Source organism: Manis pentadactyla, chromosome 11, assembly GCF_030020395.1.
Source record: "Manis pentadactyla isolate mManPen7 chromosome 11, mManPen7.hap1, whole genome shotgun sequence".
Taxonomy (NCBI): Eukaryota; Metazoa; Chordata; class Mammalia; order Pholidota; family Manidae; genus Manis; species Manis pentadactyla.
The window spans coordinates 31,700,543-31,722,701 of NC_080029.1; positions in this window are offsets into that span (position 1 = coordinate 31,700,543).

Genomic DNA, 22,159 nt, shown 5'->3' on the forward strand with positions numbered 1-22,159 from the left:
CAGTAACGAAGTACTGTTGGTTCTCCAAACGAAAATGAAGAGCACCTCTAAGAGAATTGCCTGTCTTCCTCAGCGCGGAAATAATGCAGCTCTCTCTAGCTAGACAGGTTGGGTTCAAATACTGGGTTTGCCATCTAGTGGCATAACCTTGCACAAGTCACTTTACTTGTCTGGGGTCTAGTACTTCCCTCTGTAAAATGGGGATAAAAACAGTATCCAATGCATGAGTTGTTGCCAGGATTAAAGGAGATGGAGTATATAAAGCCCTTCGAATAGTTGAGTTAGAAATATCACCATCTGGCATATGAAGAGAGCATGACAAATGCCTCATCTCATTTTATGTTCAGAATGATCCTGTGAAGTAGACAGAGCCAACTTTACAGGTGAGTCAATGGATACTCCAGGACATTGTGACTTGCCTGGCCTCATTTGGCTGGTGAAGGACATTCGAGAGTCAAGCCCAGGTTTTCAGAGTCTGATTCTGACTCTGACATGTGATGACTGCCATGTTCAATCTCAAATGCCATAGGGTTAGACACAGGCATTTCTTTAGCGGCCTGCAAGGGAACTGAGACTTCTAAGCTTCACTGAGTTGCAGGGGAAGAGCATGGAAACAGCAAGAGTCAGCCCTTGTGATCTGGCATTCTGGGAATGTACCCAGCTGGACTTGTGACATTTGTCCAGTACTGCTGTGTTTCTTGCAGCACTTACATCAATTTCCATGTACCCACCTAAGTGTTTAACCACCAGGGGCTTGGCAGGATGAAAATGTTACTATCAGGCTCAGCAGCCTGGCAGGTTTGTCCTGAGCCTACCACCTGGCCACATGTACCCCATCAAGCTGGTCAACTTCTTTCTGCTGCTGGAATTACTGAGAAATCTGCTGGAGTAAATAAATATGCTTGAGATGGCCCCCAGTATCTGGCAGCACAAAGCACCTTGGGGAAAAAGCATTGTAGTAGTCCTTTCCATCTATAACACCACATGCTGCTTTCCAGCCAGAAAGCCTATTTCCAAGTGGTCACTGGTCCAAAAGTCTACATTATTCTGGATTTCAACCATGTAGTTTAGTTTAAAATATGAGCACTGCTTTCCAGTTACTTTGCTCAGCAAGTATTTTCTTTCCCTCTGGTTGACATGTGGGGCCTGTCATAACCATGGCCATCATTCAAATGATGCATTTTCTTCTCCCAACTCCTCCTAACCCAAGAGAAGGTTAGAAATTCCAGAGAACTACTAGTCCCAAACAGTGTCTCTCTGCCAGGCGCGATCTTCTGATCCAAGCAGAAAGTGAAATTGACAAGTTCCTTCTTTCCCTGAAGGCCAAGCTTACTGTCCAAAAATAAATCTAGCTATCCTGGCATCTGGACTGTCCAGTTTCAGCCATACTCCTTGTCCTGTGGGACTTCTATTTGCAAGGGAATATTTCAGTAGAAGAAAAATAATACCTCATATCCCATACTGAGGCCTGAAGGTCTCAAATATTTAGTACTAGCCAGGAACACCAGTTTCAAATATGTCTGTTTCTGTATAATTCAGAGGACTCTTGCCTTCTGTTGTATTCAGAATAGAACCTTTCCATTAATTTTCAGAAGCACTTTGATGCATCCCCTTCTGTGCCCAGCACAATGCTTCCTATTATGAAGAATCTTTGGACGCACACCCTGCCCTCTGAGAGATCACAATCTAATTTAAGACAGAGACCTAGAGACCACATTTCAGAGCAAAGCCTATGGTGTATTTGGGGAACTCAGAGAGCAGAGACTCACTATAGATCTAATGGGCAAGAAAGGTCTCATGAAGAAGTTAGATCTTGAATGGTGCTTTGGAGAAACATACTTCTATAATATAAATATATCTTGATTTGAGTTTGCTTTGCTTGTGACAACAGTTACCAACAGAAAAAGGTGACTTGTGTCTAAAGTCTCTAGGATTCTTTTCAAATAACCTACCATGCTCAGAAGTCTGGGACACCAGGAATCCTGGGTTCTGTTCTGGATTTATGACTAACTTGCAATATAACATTTAGTATTGGGTTGAGATGGGTATTATTAGTCCTATTGTGCAGATGAGATTGACCCACAGAAGTAAATCTTACCAAGGTCAGTCCTCAAATTTTAAATATACATGACAACTTGCCAAAAAAAAAAAAAAAGATAAATATGTGAAGTGATGGATGTGTTAATTAGGGGGAATTCTTTCACTATATGTGTATATGTGTGTGTGTGTATATATACATATATATATATATACACCCTCACTATTGCATATATATATATATATATACACACACACACACACACATATATGTATACACACACACATATCATCATTGCCATACAATTCTAATATCTTACAATTTTATTTTGTCAATTAGACCTCAGTAAAGCTGAGAAAAAATAAGCATGATGAAAGTAACCAGAGTGACTTAATTTAGAAGCTTATTTATTTCTTGTGCACAAACTCCCTTCAAAGTCTAGGGTAGCTCCCTGTAACCCAAGCTCCCTCTGTATTGCTGTCATTCTTAATAAGCAGCTTCTGCCTCATGGTCCAAAATGGTTGCTCAAGCCCTAGCCACCAGCCACATCTGTTTTCTAGTCAGCAGGGGGAAAAAAAGAGTAGAAGATACCCCTCTTTAAGGAGACCTCCCAGAAGTCACATTTCATTTTGTCCGTTGGCTAGAACTTGCTCATATGATTGCATCTACTACAAAGAAGACTGAAGAAAAAACAAAACAAATGTAGTCTTAACCCAAGGTGGCCACAGGTGTGCAGCTTAAAGTCAGAATTTGTATTACTAAGGAAGAATAAAATACTGGGACAATTAACACTAGGAGCTATCATCATTATGATACCTTGGGTTGTCAAGCAAAAAAACCATGGACAATGCCTGAAGTCTAGAGTGCTCACTTGTAGCTTCCCTGTAATTCTGCCTGTCCAGCTTCCGCATGCTCAAAAATATTAATTGCCTTAGAGCCAGACACCAAGACTCCTTTTTTTGAGACATAATTGACATATAACATTGCATTAGTCCAAGGTACACAACATAATGATTTGACAAATGTATATATTGTAAAATGATTACCACAATAAGTTTAGTTAATATCCATCTCCTCACATAGTTAACACATTTTTTTCTTGTGATGAGAACTTTTAAGATCTACTCTCTTAGGAACTTTCAAATATACAATACAGTATTGTTAACTACAGTTACCATGCTATACATTACAGCCCCAGGATTTATTCATCTTATAACTGGAAGTTTGTACATTTTGATCCCCTTCACCCATTTTGCCCCACCCTCCACCCCCCACCTCTGGCAACCACCCATTTGTTCTCTGTTTTTCTGAGTTCTGTTTTTTTAGATTCCATATACAAATGAGATCACACGGTATTTTCTTCTGTCTGACTTATTTCACTTAGCAAAAAGTCCATCTGTGTTGCCACAAGTGGCAAGATTTCATTCTCTTTGATGGTTGAATGATATTCCATTGTACATAGACCCCACATTTTCTTTTTTCATTCATTCATTGATGGTTGTTTCTGTATCTTGGCTATTGTAAACAATGCTGCTATGAACATGAAGGTGCCTATATCTCCTCGAGTTAGTGTTTTCACTTCCTTTGGATAAATACCCAGAAGTGGAATTGCTGAATCATATGTTAGTTCTATTTTTGGCCAGATTCTTGATGCCACAAAAATTTGCTTCTGGTATTTCCCTCTCTCAGGCACCTTAATGTGGGAGAAACTGAGAATGAATACTGGGTGAAACTCAAGCTATGTGGTGCCAGGGTGGCCAGAAGGAACCCCCCTAAAGAGGGCAGGGGTCAATTATGATCACTGGGAATAATGCACATCTTCGTGAAAATATTCCTGGCAATTGTCTGTATTCTTCTGTTTCCATTTCTTTCCCTCACTCTTCTGCCTACAGGGGAATCTCTCTTTTTACCTGGTTACTTTTCTGTGACCTAGTTTCAAAATTAATAACCATAATATTAGTAGTAACTATGACAGCTTAGCAAATGCCAAGCACAAAGGGCTTAATACATGCTCTTCTGTTTTATTCTACAAGGTAGGTATTATTATTTTCCCTATTTCACTAATGAAGAAATGAGACTTTTGAAAGTTGCACAGCTCATATAGCCAGAAATGAGTAGCAGAATTGGACCTGGAACCCAAACCACCTTATGGTACTAAGAGCTGAACTTTTTACTAAGGATATGATCTCATATCCTCAGACCTAGCCTATGATATCAGTACTATTAGTCCCATCATGCAGATGGGAAACTGAAGCTTAACCACAAAGGTTAAATTTACCAGAAGGTGTCCTTATATTTTACATGTATATCAGAAGTTTTGACATATGAGAGTTTTGACTCTTAAATCTATCAGTCCTAAGAGTCAGAAGCACATGTTATATTTGTACATGCTATTTTGTATATTACTGAAGGGTTAACTCCTATTTCCATGTGTATGAATTTTCCTCACTCATCTGTTTTATCTTTCATTTTCCTACTTTACTTGTATTGTTTACACTGGAGCCCATAAAAAGCAAAGTCTCTTTCCCATGTCTTCAGCCCATAACCATCACTCTTGGGGACTCCAAAGAAAGCATTGTTGCAATAACCCCATTTAGACTAGGGTTTAAGACTTCACTGAAAACCATCACCATGTGATCCTAATCCATTGGCACAGCAACAAACCAGCTAGTAAAACAAATTGTAATGCATCCCTACTGTGTGCCAAGAACCATACCAGGCAATGGGCATACAATGAGAACAAAGAGAGAAGTTGTCTGTATCAAGGAGCTTACAGTTTAGTGGAAAGACAGACATTAAGCAACTAATTATCAATAATTCACTAATTACAAGTGTCTACCATACTGCAAAGGTGTTTGGGGGGGAGTTATTTAAAAGGGTGCCTAACTCAGTCTGGTGGGTCAACTTTCCTAAGGAAGCAGTGTTTAAGTTGAGATCTAAAGGATGTCCAGCTTAAGCTGAACAAAGAGCCGGGGAAGGGTGGGTGCGAGAGGGTGTGGTTTGAAGATTCTGGGCATGGCAAACAGCATGTGCAAAGGCACTGAGGCAGGAGAGAATGAAGAACTAAATTTGCAACTAACTGAATCACTCTTATCCCTTCAGCCCTCAGTAGTCCAGGAAAAATAGGTATCACATTTACCATCGTGGTCTATAGATTCATTTTGTTCTTTTATATTTTTAAGTCACTTTGCAAATAATTTACAGAAATGGAATGAAGAGATAGTGTATCAGTTTTCCATTACTACATAACAAGTTGCTCCCAAAACTGAACTTAAAACAACAAACGTCTCATAGTCACTGTGGGTCAGGAATCTGGGAGTGGCTTAGCTGGGTGGTTCTGACTCAGGATCCCTCATGAGGATATAGTCAGGGTTAGGTTAGATTCACAAGCATGCAACCTGGGCAGTCATGAAAAGTCCCACACTTGGCTTAATATTTTGTTGTTGCTTAAAATTCTTATAATTTTTGAATTTTCACTTTCATTTTGCACTGGGCCTCCTAAATTATGCAGCCAGTCCTGGTTATAATCAGCCAATCAGCCAGGGTGACAGTCATCTAGTGCTAGAAGACCCACTTCCAAGCTCACCCACACGGTGGTTCGCAGGCCTCAATTCCTCACTGGCTATCAGCTGGCAATGTCTGTTCTTCTCCAAATGGGTCCTTGCAACAGGGCAGGCAGCCTCCTCCCAGATCAAGTGATGGGAATGCAAGCTCAAGGTGGAAGCCACCGTCTTTTACAACCTAGAATCTCAGGAATGACATCATCACTTCTCCCATATTCTATTGACTGCACCGACCAACCTGGTACAGGGTGGGAGGAGACTGCATGAGGGTATGGCTAAACAAGGCAGGGATCACTGGGAGCCATCCTGGAGGCTGGCTACCACCAGTAGTGAAAGATGGCTTTGTTAGAAATGTTAGTAAGAATTTAAATAGAATAAATCCAAAATTTTATCCCATACTTTCCTAGTTTTGAAGGTAACATAACTGACATAAACAACAAACTTTGACTGAAACCATCTGTTCATCAAATGTCATGAACCTGGAACATGTTCATCATGTAAATACTGATTCCAGATTTCAAATGACCTCTAATTGATCTAGCTTATCATTCCTTATGCCTCCTGTTTGCATTTGCATCATCGAAACACAATACTTTTGAAAGCTTTGGTGGCTTATAATTTTGTGAAGAGAGTATGGCCATGTTTTTTTCTCCATAATAGCAAAACATTTTCATTTTCAGCTTCATAAGCATAATTTAAAATCTTCAATTCAATTAATATTTTCATGCCTACATCATCTATTTCTTCTTTGCATACACACTTTTCTTCAACATTTGCCCACTCACAAATGAAGTAAGTTTTGGTGCACAAAAATCTAAAAGACCAAAGAATATTTTCATATGTCTTTCTAGCAAAATAGGAAGGTTCAAGTTGTTATCATAAAATATTGTGTAATCAAGTCCATCTCATTGGGTGGTTAACTGGATAAACATTTCTTTTTCATCCTTAAAAACATATTCTTAATTCATTGATAATTGAGTTTGAGAAAAACCATCTTCTAAAGATTCATAGGCAATATCACCATTATCATTTGCCTATATTCTAAAGGGCTTAGTGCCTCTCTGCATTCATCTTTTGATTTATGTAATAATTGTGAAACCTCTTCTTCTATCAATTTTTTTCTCTTTGCCATTAAAGATAGAATGAAAAATTCAGAATTTTCAGTTGTATCCAATAACACAAAAACAAACCACAGAGATGGTGTCTGTAGTCTTCTTTCAAATCTTCTTGAAAAATGGTATCATAGTGTAGGCAATAAAGAAAAGTGAAGATAATACAAAGTTGATGATTTATTACACTATTGCATCATCCTTCTAAGTAATTCCATCATTCTTCATTTCTTATTGTTTTAGTCTTTTTAAGGGAATAATTGATGAATAATGATTAAATAATTCCTAAAATGACAAAATAATTGAATGTTACAAGACAGAAAACAGTAACATCACTAAGATCTCATAATGTATCTTAATTTATAAAAGGGTTCCAGTGCACCCATATCATAATCGCAAGGTAAAGTGAGTTTTTTCTATCTTTTAAAACTAAGTAAATTTTCTCTTTGTGCTCTGGAACATACCTTAAAAAGAATAAAAGTCAAGAAATATCAATGCAATGCTTTACAAAAGTTAACATTACTTTGAAAAGTCAGCTAAAGTTGGGTCCAATGGAGCCTGGATGGTATTAATACAACAGCTCTAGTGGATTTGGGAGCAGTGGCTCCACCTACCTGACCTAAAGCAGACACTCTTCTTTCTGCACCCAGGCACCCACTCACCCTATGCAGGGCAGGCCCGGAGTGCCTGGAAGGTAATACCCCCAGGAGCCTTCAACCAGTGGAGAACCAGCACTAGTGAGTAAATTCCCCAACTTGCTCACACCTCAGCAAGACAATTCTTGGGCATGTTCCACAGTTTCTCAGGGGGTCCCCAATGGGAGTAAGCCCCACTTGCCCACAACAGCAGCCCTGTCATTCATGAAAGGCATTAAGCTGGCATTTCTCCTTCCCTGTTGCACTTCTGTACTTCCACCCTCCCTCACTGTGCGGCCTTGAGTCACCTCCAGATAAACTACTTGCACCAAAATCCCTTGTCTCAGAATCTGCCATTGGAAAAACCTAAACGGAGACATGGGTGAAACCGCACCACGATAAAGTAGCTGCAGCTCCCAAACCCCTGGTAGGACTATTCTGGCTCTACCTGGAGGTCTGGCCATGGATGCCATCTTCTCAGGGCAGAGAAAAGTGGTCAATGCAAGCAGGCCAAAGGGCCAGGGGACTGGTTAATGAAGGTAGACTGCAGTTCAGGAGAAATAAGGTATAATAAAAAGACATTTTTTAATTTTAAAATATCTAATGCGTTTAGAGGTCATTAAAATGAGGAGCTCTCTAAAACCACCAAAAATTCTTTATCCACTTGACAGAAAGTTGGGATGGGTTCCCAGGCGTGGCAGACGGATGGTCTGATCTCATTTAGGAAAGAGCAGAATAGCCCTGGGCGTGGAGATGGAAGACTTGGATTCCAATCCGGGCCCTGCGGACTTCTACTGCCACCTCTACCAAAGAGAGATGACGAAGTCCTCACAATATTGCTTGGAGTAATAAATGATATCATGGTAGAATGCTCTCTGGTTTTCATCTTCTATAGCAAGATAACTTGCCAGCTACCTTGGGGTACAGACAGGGGCAGAAACTCATCTCAAAGCAGATGGGTCTTATTTTAGAAGGGTCATTGGAGTCCCTTTAGTCATGTAAATGAAGGGGCAACAGGCATCTGTTTCTGGGAAGAGTATAGCTAGCCCCTGTTTGTGCTGGGAGCTGCTTTGTTCCTTTAGAATAATTTGGCCACTGGGGAAGGGAGAGGGACCTCGATTCTGGGTCTGGGAAGTGGCAGGGCTGGATCTTTCTGACTCTCAGCACTCTTGGAGCTGTTTGCACCCTGGGACTGGCTGTGTGAGTGAACGAGGACACTTGGAGAGCTGGGACACCAGGGCTCAGACCTGAGGGCCAGGCCCACCTGTGTATGGCTCCGGGTGGGGAGAAGGCACCATCCCTTGAGCCATTTCAGTATTGCAACAGGAGGAAGCTCAGAATGTTCAGCCATCCCACCCCACCAAGCTCTGCCTCTCACCTCAGGAGGATGCCTTCACCAGCTCAGCTACTGCGTCCCTTCCTCCTGGCTACTAAAGGCACAGTTACTGCCCTGTCTGTGAGCCACCTTGCTGACCTCCCAACCTCCCCAGGCAGCATTCTGGGGTCTCGGCCGAGTAGGGGAACCTAGAGCTTGCACCCTTCGCGAAGGCTGATACTGGCTACCCACGCCACCTGGCCACTGTCAGTCATGGAGAGGCAAAGAGCAGATGTGATTCATCCCCATGGGAAGGTCACAAGCACCAAGGGATGTGTGATACACAGTGGGGAAGGAGGGAGAGAGACCTGCCCTGGAGTCGGGCATCCATTTTCAGCTGGCAAGGGCCTGCCCAGCACAGCCTCAAGCATGCTGTCCCTACCCCCAAAGCAAACTATGTCACCCTAGTGACCCAGCAAAACCCCTGCACTGCACCTGGTCAGGGTAAGTAGGCTAGTTCCCTCTCTGTATCAGTTTCCTATTGCTGCTGTAACAAATCACCACTGTGGCGTAAAACAATCCAAATTTATTATCTTACAGTTCTGGAGGTCAGAAGTCCAAAAGCAGTCTCAGTGGGCTAAAATCAAAGTGTCTGCGGGGCTGCATTCCTCCTGGAGCCTCTAGGGAAGAGTCTATTTTCTTGCCTTGTCTCCAGTGTCCACCTGCATTCCCTGGCCTAATAAGGCCCATCCTCTAACTTAGAAGCCAGCAGTATAGAATCTTCCACTCTCTCTGATCTGATCCTCTCTCTTTGAACTTGGTTCAAATTCCATCTCTGTAGTGTTCTGGCTGAGCATAGACAAGTCACTCTACCTCTCTGGGCCTCAGTTTTCTCTTTCGTGAGATAATAATTACAAATACCTTCTTTGCTCACAACAAAGGATGGCAATTATTAAAAATAAAAGAGAAAATAAGTATTGGCAAGGATATGGAGAAACTGTAACCCTTGTACATTGCTGGTGGGGATGAAATGATGCAGTTGTCATGGAAAACAATATGCCAGTTCCTTAAACAGTAAAAACATTGAATATAGAATTGCCATAGGACCCAGCAATTACAGTTCTGAGTATGTGCCCAAAATAATTGAAAGCAGGGACTAGAATAGGCATTTGTCACCCATGTTCATAGCAGCATCATGTGGAAAGGTGGGAGCAACACAAAGGTCCATCGAGAGAAGAATGGATAAACAAAATGTGGTCTATACATGCAGTGGAATATTATTAAGCCTTAAAAAAGAAGGAGATTCTGACACATGCTACCACATGAAACTTGAGGACATTATGCTAAGTGAAATAAGCCTGACCCAAGGGAACAAATTTACTGTGTGATTCCACTTACATGAGGCACCTAGGATAACTGAAATCATAAGCATAGACAATGGAATGGTGGTAGCCAGGGGCTGGAGAGACACGGAAATGGGGAGTTAGTGTTTAATGCATATGGAGTTTCAATTTGGAAAGATGAAAAAGTTTTGGAGATGAAATACGATGATGGTTGTATAGCAATGTGACAATATTTAGTACAGCTAAAACGATTACATTGGTAAAGTTTATGTTACATGTATTTTACCACCCCCAAAAAGTGTCTTCCTTATAGTTTTATTGTGAGGACTAAATGGATTCACAGTGGTAAGGCAGCTGAAAGTGTCTGGTGCATAGTGGGTGTTACACGTGGTAGCTATCACCATCATTGGCTTGGTCCTCAGAACCTGTGGCTGAATTATGACAAACCCAGGGCCTACATGTAAGACTGAGCAAAAGAGGGCAGTGGCATAGAGAAACCCCAGATCGAGACGTCGGGCAATTATAATTGGATGGAAAGGTAAAGGGTTTGCATGGGCCCAGGGAGACCTAAGTTCCAGAGAAAAAGAAGAGGACCTAGAGGGGCAAGAGAAGCAAATATGTGCAGGGGCTCAAGTGAAAAAGGGCCAGAACAGGGCTGCCAGAAAAACACAGGATGCCCTGTCAAATTTGAATGTCAGATGAACAACGAATCATTTTTTTGTAATAAGTATGTTCCAAATACTGCATAACCCTGATTTATTGCATGGGACACACTTCCGCAAAAGTAATTATTCATTGCTTATCTGAAATTCAGCTGGGTGTGTACTGTGTTTTGATTTGCCAAATCTAACAATCCAAGGCCTTCAGTGTTTTATAATTAGTCACTTTAGAATGATTATAGATTCTAGAATGTCCAGGTAACTAAAAATCTGGACAGGGCAGCTGTTGGGGAGCAGAGGATGGGACAGGATTTTTTGCTTTGTAAATGTACTCTTTCACAGTTAAGTTCCACTTTCAAGGAGCCCACCTGTCAAAGCTTCAGGCTATGCAAGCCAGTCCCAAAAGCTGTGGCTCTTCTGGCTTCCAAGAGCAAGACAGACAGATAAAAAGGTCCGCTGCAGACAGAGAGGGCCTTTGATACAGGCCAAATGATCCCCATGCACCCCAAGGGTCTGGTCTCCTCCCCCCAGGCCCTCCTGTCCAGGCTGCTGTGACCTTGCATAAAGCCAAAGATATCTCTGAAAACAGAGACCTAAAACGGGCTTTGTCTATGTAAAACCAAACACAATTCTCCCGCCTCAGCCCCTAAACTGATTAAAAGCTGGAGGCATTCGTTTTGTTTTGAGAAGTGCCAGGGTTTTATGCTCAAGGTCCCCCCCTTCCCTCCTCACTATTTCCAGCTGCTGAGGCACATCAGTGTGAAAGACCACACACGGGCAGGCCCAGCGGCCCAGAGGCCTGGCGGAGATGAAACCGCAGGCTCAAGGGAGCCCCCCACCCAGTGCAGAAGGGGAGCTGAGCATGGAGAAGGGAGCGCAAGGAAAGAGCCCTCCACGCCGACCCAGATCCCCACCCACCTGAATCAAGCCTCTGGTCCATCCCAGAACCAGACAGGCAAGGGGCAAAGGCAAGTCCTTGGGAAAAGACCAGAACACTGTACGGAATGTGGCCAAACATGCTTATCCTTTTGACTTTGTATTGACTTAACCAAATTTATTTACCACACAACAAACTTAACTTGGGAGGAAATCCAGGACTGGGGGAGATCTGAAAGAAGACAGAGTTTGGGTTTTCATCCCAGGCTCACCAGCTAACTGGCCATCCTGGGCCTATTTGCCTCGGCTTGGTCAGCTGCCTCGCTATCCTATCAGGGAGGCTGCAACCAAGACTGAAAAATGGTAAGATGTGTCATCCGGGTATTTTCTTCATCCCACCGAGGACAACCTGAAGGAATGTGCTTGTTTGCTTGCTTGTTTATCGTCTGTCTCAACCAACACAATCCACCAGCTCAGGGCTGGAGACCCAGCAGCTGGCACGGGGCCAGGCGTCACAGCCTCTCTGATGGATTTGGGCGCCATAAGAATATTTCAGTCGAGTGTATAAAGTACAGCAGGTGCACTGCTGCAGGAAGGGAGCCTGGGGAATGAGAGCTGCCTTTCCCGCCAGAGCAAACGTTGCCTCTTCCCTGGGATGTTATCCCGCATCGAAAGGGGACCTTTTTGAGGGGCTGGGATTCCTGAGCTATTTTTCTCACACCAAGTTCTGAAGCAAACGGGGGTTAAATTAAAAGCAAATGGGGATTGAGTGTTGGTATCTTACGCCTTTCTCCTCTGCCTTTTGAACCGGGTGTCCAAAAGGCAGGGGTGTCCTTTCTGAGGTCAAAGCAGGGGGCCTTCAATGAACCCCTCTTTCTGACCCTACCTGCCTAGCGCCCTACCAACAGAACAGGGTGGTCTGGGATTAAAGGAAATAAAAATGGGGCAGCAGGTACCTGAGGGAGAAGGCCAGCGTTTCTCGTGGGCCCCAGAACAGACCCCGGCCCAGGCCCAGCATCACAGGCGCATGTCGGGAGGACCAGGAGGCCGGCCCTTCCCTGCATCACTACGGTGGTGCTCCCTCCGCCCCCTTCTTCCCCCACCCCCACCCCCACCCCCACCCAACTCCGTAATGAAAAATTCATGTTGAAAGCTCCACATGTGATCTGATTTTCAACACTTTAATCAGATTAATAGAAGCAGGGAGTGTAGTGAGCCCACGGCCCTTCCTCGCCTGGGTCCCCTGCCCCCCAACTTCCACCCACCTCCTCTCTCCCACCCCTCTCCCATGCTTCTCTTTCTTCCTAGTCACTGGCTTGGTCTCTCCTTTCTCCTCGCGCTCCTCTCCCATCACGGCTGGCTTTCGTACCTGCCTTCCAGCTCACTCCCAGCAGCCTCTTCCTCCCTCTGCCCAGTAAACATTTTCTCTTTCTTCCCCACCTGAGGCACGGACAGTCCATCACCTAAAACCCTGATGAATGGAATAATGTCAACACCTGGTGAACAGAGGATTTCAAATTCCATTTTATTAGGTTACAGAATATACAGTCTACTAAGAGAGTTACAGGCTAACAGCACTCTATAAGTCTGTAATTGATACAAATAAAATGTAATCAGTATATTGGTTATTAGTGTGTAAGTGTTTTGGAGGTGACTATCTGGGCCTTGGCACTGCCACCCTGTTTGGTTTGTTTGTTTTAACAGCTATAACTAAACCACAGAGGAGAAAAAATACTCAGAGCTGTTTCCACAATGCACAGTAAACAGGCTGCAAGGTGTTATATGCTTAGCTACTGCAATAACATCCTGTACAGCTAAAAAAGTTTTGGACAGGCAGTCATCTGAGCCTCAAGGCTAGCTCACATGGGACCTTGAACACATGCCTTTATTCCTCTGCCCTCAATTACTCCATCTATACAACCAGAGGTGAGCCTGTCTCGATGGGTGGGCTCCAAATTGTTTTTATTGTGTGCATCTATCAGTAAAAATGTTTTGAGCATTCATCCCCACTATATATATATATGTATGTATGTATATATACACACACATGTATAGTAATATATATGTACATGTATTATATATATGTATAGTATATATATTGTTATAATGTATTATTTGTACTGATATATATACAACATACAGAAAATTTTAAAGGATAAGAGAAACATGAAATAAATATTTTTATGTCTTACTAGCCAGGATGGCTTCAATTTATTACTTGCTAATATTTCAAAGCAAGATATTTACCTAGGACAAGACTCTTCACTGAAAGTCGTTATAAACCCATATTTCAAGTAGACTTTAATATAATTTCTGTGTTTTTGTCACTGATTTCTTGCCACATTATTGTTCTTACCCCACAATGTGGCTGACAAGAACTCATAAGGGAAATTATAGAAATTATAGTGTAAGCTCAGCCATTGTCATTGTTTTTGTTTGTAAAACAATATTATTATTCTATATTATATTATTAAAATTCTCTTTAATACTCAGCTTTTTGCAGGACTCTTTTTAGGCTGTCTATCTACTTTGTGAGGGTGTTAGTTAAACCTAAAAATATACTTTGTAAATTATTATTAACAGGCACAAATACACCATAATAGGTCACAAGGCTCTGGAAGCCCAAGGTAGGGTGAGGGCACCCTGTCCTGATGCAGAGATACCACTCACACAACTGGAATAGTGCACATCTGATATATGGACTGAGGGAGGGGGTAAAAGTCACTCTGTGATTAACCATTAACGAGCACTTTTGTTTCTTGTTTTTAGACAGATTACAGATAGAATAGGAGCTCTACTATTCTCTTATCACCATCCAGTGGACTGTCTTGGGCCACCTGTTGGTGACCACTTTGATCCCCTTATCAATAAAGCTCTTTGACTCAGCAACATCGCCATAGATGGAATCTTTCTTAGCTCTTTGTTCCGCCTTCTGCTGGTCAGCTCTCCCTAGTTGGGAGCTGAGCCAAGGTGATGGCTTGCACCGAGGTCTACAAAGTGAGAGGGCCATGCTGTTGGGATGAGAAGCACTGAATGACCTCAGACACGGGGGGGACCCAACCCCAGCCTCACCGAGTGGGCCCGAGTGTACGGCACCTGGCTCCAGGGAATGATTCTCCACATCTAGAAGGTCCCTCCCTTCTCCAAAGTTTGTAGCCCCTTCTCTTCTCTTTCCCTGCCCAGGAACCCAGTTTTGCTTAGCCAACCCCACCTCGTCTGCCTCGAGCAATAAGGAGAGCTCTTTTTGCTGAGCATAAGATGTTCACACAATGAAACAACATTGCACTTCCCACCAAGAATATTTTAGTCAGTTATGCTTTAACCAGTGAGAGTGACTTGACCAGGGTCACAGAGCTATTATATGAGAAACCTAAAACTTGAAGTTGAGGTCAAGATAATTCCAAAACCGTTACTATTTCTCCAAAAGTAAGGAATGACTAGGGTTTGTACGTGTGTCATGTGTTTCTTCATGTGCTCTTAAATAGACAGACCTATACAGTCATACAATACAGTTGAGTGTAGGGTGAACTGGTAAATAACTACAGTAGGGAAATGTTGACATGTCCCAGATGTACCCACTCACAACCCCCTGGGGAAACTGAAAAAAAAAAAAAAAAACTCAGATTTGTCTCTTCCTGACTCATCTGTTTAGCCTCTTTGAAAGGATGGCATATAGTCTGGCTTTGGACTGAAATCTGTTCTGGTTTGAAGGGAAATCAGATTCCTTGTGAAGGTGACAATGACCCAAATACCATGTGGGGACGGTCTGCACCAGTTGTTCAAGCTCAAGGGAATAAACTCAGTGAGGAATTTGTGGTCCTTCTGCAGCTACATGACTATGTGATTAGCAACCCAGTGCAAGTTTTAAAAATAAGAGAGCAGAGGAACACAAGCAGCAAAACAGGGTGTGGCTCATCCCTCCTTCAGGGTGATTAAGCTGGGGAAGAGTATTTCAAAATAAAAGTCTGCTTTCCCTTTCGTCATGTCATGCCATGGCACCGCCAGGCCTTAGATCAGTCCACTCTCCGTTAGGAGGGTCTTAGCATCAAGGTATTGAAGATGGTGATGACCCTGTACACACACTTTGTGTCAAGGGTTGTCATAAACAATTTTTGAGCATTATCTCATTCGCCCCATGCTCCTTTGAGGTAGCAACTATTACTGTCTTCAGATGAGGAAACTGAGGCTCAGAAGTGCTGGGAAATTAACCCAAGTTCGAATTGCTGTTGAGGGGCCTTTTAGGTTCTCAAATTTGCTTTCCTTTTTGCTAATTTGCAGGGCTACATTATCCTTATTTTGCAGTGGGGAATTCAGGGGTTGAGATTCAGAAAGGTCTGCTCCTCACTGGTTTCACAGAGAGGAAAAGGAAGTAACTTTTGTTGTGTTTATCCTTACCATGGCTCTGAAAAGTAGGTGTAGTAAAGTTATGGTCTGCTGGATCCGAAGCCTATGCGCATTCCACCATACCATGTAGAAGTGAACCATATGACTTCAGACTGATGTAATTCCTTCTTTCTGAAAAGCTCAGAGCACCTGGAAACCAGAACTTCAAATCTTCATCCATCCATCTGACATTAGCTAAGAGCCTCCTATGTGCCAGGCTCATGCTGGGCACTGCAAGGATACAGCAATGAGCAAGACAAACGTGTTCCCTCCTCCCAGGGATGCCGCCAACCACTCAGCAGGGCCACTCACAAGGCACACACCCCCTCCAGTCCCAAGACAGGACCGCAGAGGAATTCCTCCATCCTAGCTCTGGCAGAGGAAAAATGAATTTTGAATCTTTGGATCCCAGCCAACTTTGAGTGCCAGCTGGGGCTCAGTCTCTGCTGCCTTCCCCCACTGCCGCCCACCCTGTTCTGTGAACTTCTCCTGGCTAAGAGAGAGCTGGTTTTCCAGCTGAACTCTCCAATTCTTGCCCACTGATTGAGGTAGAGTGAATGGGGTAACTAAGATCCTGTTGCTTCCCAAGGAATGGAATCTGTAGGGTGGGCCAAGCCATAGAAGAATCCGAGATGGGTTTGGGGATTCAGACAAAGGTCTAGCCAGTTCTCATCTGATTCGAACAATATGCCTGACAATAAGCCCACCACACCCGCTGCCTCCAAAGGGAATTAAACTCTACTGAGTGTTGCCAGGCCTCCTGTCTCTCTTGCATTCTACCATATTGGGATATAACTTCTAAACCCAGTGGCTCAGCGAACGGATCCAGGGACAGCCAACAGATGAGCCGTGAGTCTGATTGGGGGCTGTCAGAGGATTCAGGAGGAGGCCTGTCAGCCCACTGCTTCCCTCCAGCCAGAAACAGGGTGGTTGGAAATAGGACTTGGAGGGAAGACAGAGGAAAAGCATGTTAAGTTGCAGCTGAAATCTGCCTCCCCCAACTTCAAGCACTTCTCCTTCAGAGTCAACAAATACGCAACCAATTAATGTAATTGCGGAGTTATTTATGGTGCCCAGAAAAGTGCAGCTGGATCCTAAGAGATGAGGGTGGAAGCAGAGGAAAAAACTCTTTCTTGGTTGTTGTTGTGCAGTTTTGTTGGTTGGATTTGTTTTTTTCCTTTCCTTTCAGATGTTTCAGTGAACTTGTGGTGGCCATGTGTCTGGTGGTCTGGTCCCTTCCAGTCAGCTGGCCTGGGTTCCTACCCGGGGCAGGGGAGGGAGAGGGGAGAAGCTAGACGGAAAAAGCTAAAGGTCTTCAGATTTCCAGCTGTGACCTCACAGAGAAGACTTTTCCAAGGTCCCCCACTCTGACAGCACCCCCATCTTAATCCTCTCCACTGACCCTTTCCCTAACAACCACCAACAAAAATTGCACATAGAGACCTTTTCTTTTTGCATAGCTCTGTTATGTGATCGTTTAGAATGACAGCTGTGTTGCCATTCAGCACCCCACACAAGACAGGTTTTAATTAGAGTTATTGAGGGGTTTGAATTGGCACAATTAGGGCCAGCATTAATGGGGTCTCCATGTGTTCTTTTGAACAGTTTGGTCCTATTTTTTGTCCCAGGGCAGGAGGGGGTTGCAACTAATGAAGTTGGAGAATGCAAATTATCTCAGCAAAAGGAGGGCAAGTGTGAGCCACCCAGGGAAGGGGGCATGCAAACTCAGAGTTTGGTTGAGACACATACACTCATTCACACACACTTGTTTTCCTGTCTTTTTTTTTTTAACACGGTCATTTTGGAAGGAACTGTGGCCACCAAATATGTATCACTGGCTAAGAGGGAAAACAGAAAAGATGTGGACCCTATGCCAAACTACAGCAAACTAAGGATGTGGTGTGTGTGTTATGCACATACATGTTTTTATGCTCTCCACAAATGCTTATGGGCATATTAGAGGAAGAGTGAGATAAAAAACCAGCTTATCAAAAATCACAACCCTCCCTTATCTGAACTGTTGATTGCTCTTTACTATCCCAATTTCCCACTTCCTTTCTTTCTTGATGTCTTGTCTTCTCTTTTAACTCCTCAAGCCTTTATCCACTATTCTATCTGGCAAGACTCTATCAAAAAAGATAAACCTCATCCCCAAGTGCCTGAACGCACCCACTTCCCCCCCATGAACATATTGAATACCTTGCAGCCCAGGAGGGTACTGGGGACAAGCCTAAAGCCTAGTGGCTTTTGTCTCATTGTCTCTAACTGTCCTATGGACTGACACTTTTCCCAGAAGGGCCCTTTGTAAATGGCATTTCCATTTCCAATAAAAAGCCAATACAGCCATTTGGGTTAGTAGGAAGGTCAGAATTGGAGAAACAAATATGATGGAGTCCAGTTATTTATCAACTCTAAATGAGAAGGAAGCAGTTGAACTGAAACAGGCCTCAGTTCAATGTGGCTCCTGAGCCTGGGGTTGGCCTTCGAGTGACCTGAGCAGCTTTGGGGACTGGAGAGTGGAACTGGTCAGTAAACTAAAGCAGCAACAGGCCTCAGCAGGACTAGGCAGTGGAGGAAGCGTCACACACAGTGGCAGCTAAAAATGTTGTAAGCACTTAAGAAAATCAGGTAGAAGACCCTTCCCCTCATCGTGGGCCAGTGGTGGGCTGGCTGCTGCAGCAAGGTCCTCTTAATTCACAATGAGGTTCAGGCTCCATTTTTGCATGGATGACATCACCTTCCCTTATGCCGCCCTCACTGGTTGCATCTCCTGATGCTTTAGCTCTTCTAGCGGCCAAGGCTTCTCTTGCTCTCTGGCAGAGTGAATGTCAGAAGGAGGCTGACTCACCCTCTGCAGGACAGTCTTGGCAGAGAGAAATGAGGAGAGCAATTGAAGGGACTGAGGGCCATTCCACACAGGCAGATACCAATTCAAAATGCCCCAATACTCAATGTAACTCTGGGTTCTGGTGTCCAATTTGACCTTGTCTGCTTCAGCCAATTCTTCTCTAGCCATACTCTCTCTCAACAAACCACAGGGCTGACCTTTATGAAAAGAAAGAATCCCACATTGATGGTCAAATTGATGAAATACTGAGCCCACCAAAAACCAGCACACACAGCATGTCAGGGTTGCTTTGAAACAGTGGTTCTCCACAGGGGGTGATTTGCGCCCCTCTCCCCCACCTCCAAGGGACATTTGGCAATACCTGGAACCATTTTTGGTTGCCTCATGGGGAAGGGAATGATACTGGCCTGTAGAAGGCTAGAGATGCTGCCATACAACCCACAGTGCCCTGGACAGCCCCCAACAGTTATCAAGACCAAATATCAATAGAGCCCAGGTTGAAAAACCCGACTTTGAAGTCAAACAAACTTGGGTTCAGTTCCACCATTTCCTAGCTGTGCAGTTTTAGCAAGCCAACAACCTCTCTAGGCCTTGGCTTCCACACCTGGAAAACAGGGGAGATAGACCTTACTCCTAGATAAAGCATCGTAGGGAGCAAGAAATACCCATGCTTTTCTGCCTTTCTTTCTTTTTTTTTAACTTAGGAAAAATATTCTGGGCTATCTTTATTAGAAATCCTAAAAAAAAAAAAAAAAAGCGACATTTGATAATCATTAATGAAGTCTTTAAGCCCTGACACTTCTCACACTTCCCGAAAGAGAAACTAGAAGGCTGGGCGTCCGCGCCCTTTGGGAGACACCTTCAGGACACCTCATAGTCTGAGTCAAGCTACACTGGGGAAGGGCCTCTGCAAGGCGCATGCCCCCTCGCCACCTGTGGCCAGCTGCCCCGTGGTCCGCGGCTGCCCTCCTCCCCAGGCCGACCCACCGGGGGAGGGAAGGGGCGGCCTCATTTCCGGTGGAAGTGGACTTGCGAGTTCGGCCTTTTCTTTTGAACCACGCAGCGGCCAAACGTCAATTAGCCGAGCCCTGAAAAATGAGTGCGCCGTCTGTTCTCCGCGGGGAGGGCAGGGCGCGCCCGGCCCGGCCTGGGGTTGCTGCCGGGTTCCCCCTATTGTGCGGCCAACAAGAGTGTTTTATTGAAAAGAGCTGAGTGCATCTAATGCAGTTATCCGTGTCCGCCCCATCGGGCCGTGGGCTGCAGGCGAGGCGCGCAGCTGCCTCTGCCTCACACGCTCGCAACAAAGGAGCGCGCCGTGGAGAATGTGCTCCCCTTTGAAAGACTCATCTGGTTTCCATTTTTGAAAGGTCCCCAATCCTTGCATCCACCCAGCCCCCACCCACCCTCACCTCTCCCTGCTCCCCTGCTCCCCTGCTCTGTGCTCTGGCTGTGCCCTTTGGGGCGGGGCACACCCTCTCCCCTACGCAGTCGTCCGCCTCCCACTGGTGGAGGCGTGGGCTCCCCGGCCAGCTCCAGGCAGGGCCGCTCTCGGAGCCCCGTCCGCAGGGCAAGGTGCCTGGCTTCCCCGCCAGCCTGAACCACCTTGCCAGGTCTGGGCTCAGCTTCCTCACCTTTAAAATGCCGTGGTTGGATGCCACCTTCATACTTTTCAACTCCAATGGTCTGTAAGTCAGCGAGCTGATTGGTAAAATATGTGGCAAGCGCATAATAGTATAACTGAAACTTTTTTAAGTTGTGTAAAACTTCACAGTCAAGATAACCACTATCAACATTCCAGAGTTTTCTGGGTGATAAATCATATGTAAAATTACAATTGTCTAATTAAGATCATGTTGTGTAGAAAGTTTTATCTCCTGTTTTTATTTTATATGGAGCATTTTCCTATGTTAACAGTCTTTGAAAATATTCTTAAACCGATATAAGGGCTGGTAACATAATTGATTTAACTGTTTCCCCCCATTGTTAGATGTTTAAGGTGTTTTCCTGTTGGCTTGGAGTTTGTTGTTTGGTTTGTTTGTTTCCCACTATTATAAATTACAAGGCAATTTTGTTTTTAAATAGAATCCTCAAGTGGCTTCCCAAATTGACAGCTGGGACCAACACCCCCACCCCCACCCGCACGGCCCCCCTATAAATCAAAGGCATAAGGCAAACACTTCCACCTCTTCCCAGAGCTGGCATGGAGGTGAAAGGTCATCACCAGCCCCCTCCTCCCTTCCCTGACACCTCCAGGCACCTGCAATTTGGAAATCCACGTGTGAGTTGTGGCCCCTATAAATTATGGCCTTGGGCAAGTTAAGTTATATAACCCTCAAGTCCTCCACTGTACAATGAAGATACACTCACACACTGATCTCAGAGGACTCCCCAGAGAACTAAGTGAAACTGATGCCCTGAGTCCCTCCCTCCTTGTTAACTGAGGCCATGCCAGGCTGGTGGGGACTGGAAAGAGAGTATGACGAGTCGGCCTTCTCAGAGCTGTCAAACCCTGCCCACAGAGCACAGCTGCCTGGCTGTCCCATTAACTATCTGTGTGACCTTGGGCAAGTTTCCTAATCCTTCTATGCTTCCTCCACCAATAAAATGCAGAGTTGTGAGGATTAAATTAAGTATTCCATAAAAAGTAGGTAACACCTCACACCTGTTAGAATGGCTATTATCAAAAAGACAAGAGGTAAGTGTTAGCAAGGATGTGGAGAACAGGGAACCCTTGTGCATTGTTGGTGGGGATGTAAATTGGTGCAGCCACTATGGGAACAGTATGGAGGGTTCTCAGAAATTAAAAACAGGTCTACTATATGATCCAGCAATTCCACTTCTGGGTATATATCCAAAGGAAGCAAAATCATTATCTCAAATTCCTGGCATTTGCTACAGTATTAATGGACCTTGAAGGCATTAGGCTAAATGAAATAAGTCAAAGATAGACAAATACTAGGTGATCTCACTTATATGTAAAACCCAAAAAAAAAAAAAGAACTCATAGAAACAGAGAACAGATTGGTGATTGCCAGAGGTGGGGAGTAGGTGAAGTGGGTGAAGGTGGTAAAGGCACAAACTTCTGTTTATAAGATAAATAAGTTCTGGGAACATAATGCACAGCATGGTGACTACCACTAACAACACTGTGTTTTGTATTTGAAAACTAAGAGAATAAATCTTAACAGTTCTCACCACAAGAAAAAAATTGTAACTGTGCTGTGATGTATATGTTAACTAACCTTACTGTGGTAATCATTTCACAACATATACATACATAGAATCATTACGTTGTACACCTTGGGCTAATACAGTTAGATATAATTGACGTAGATATAATTGACATATGAATCTCAATAAAATGAGGCAGGGGGACTACATAACATAGTG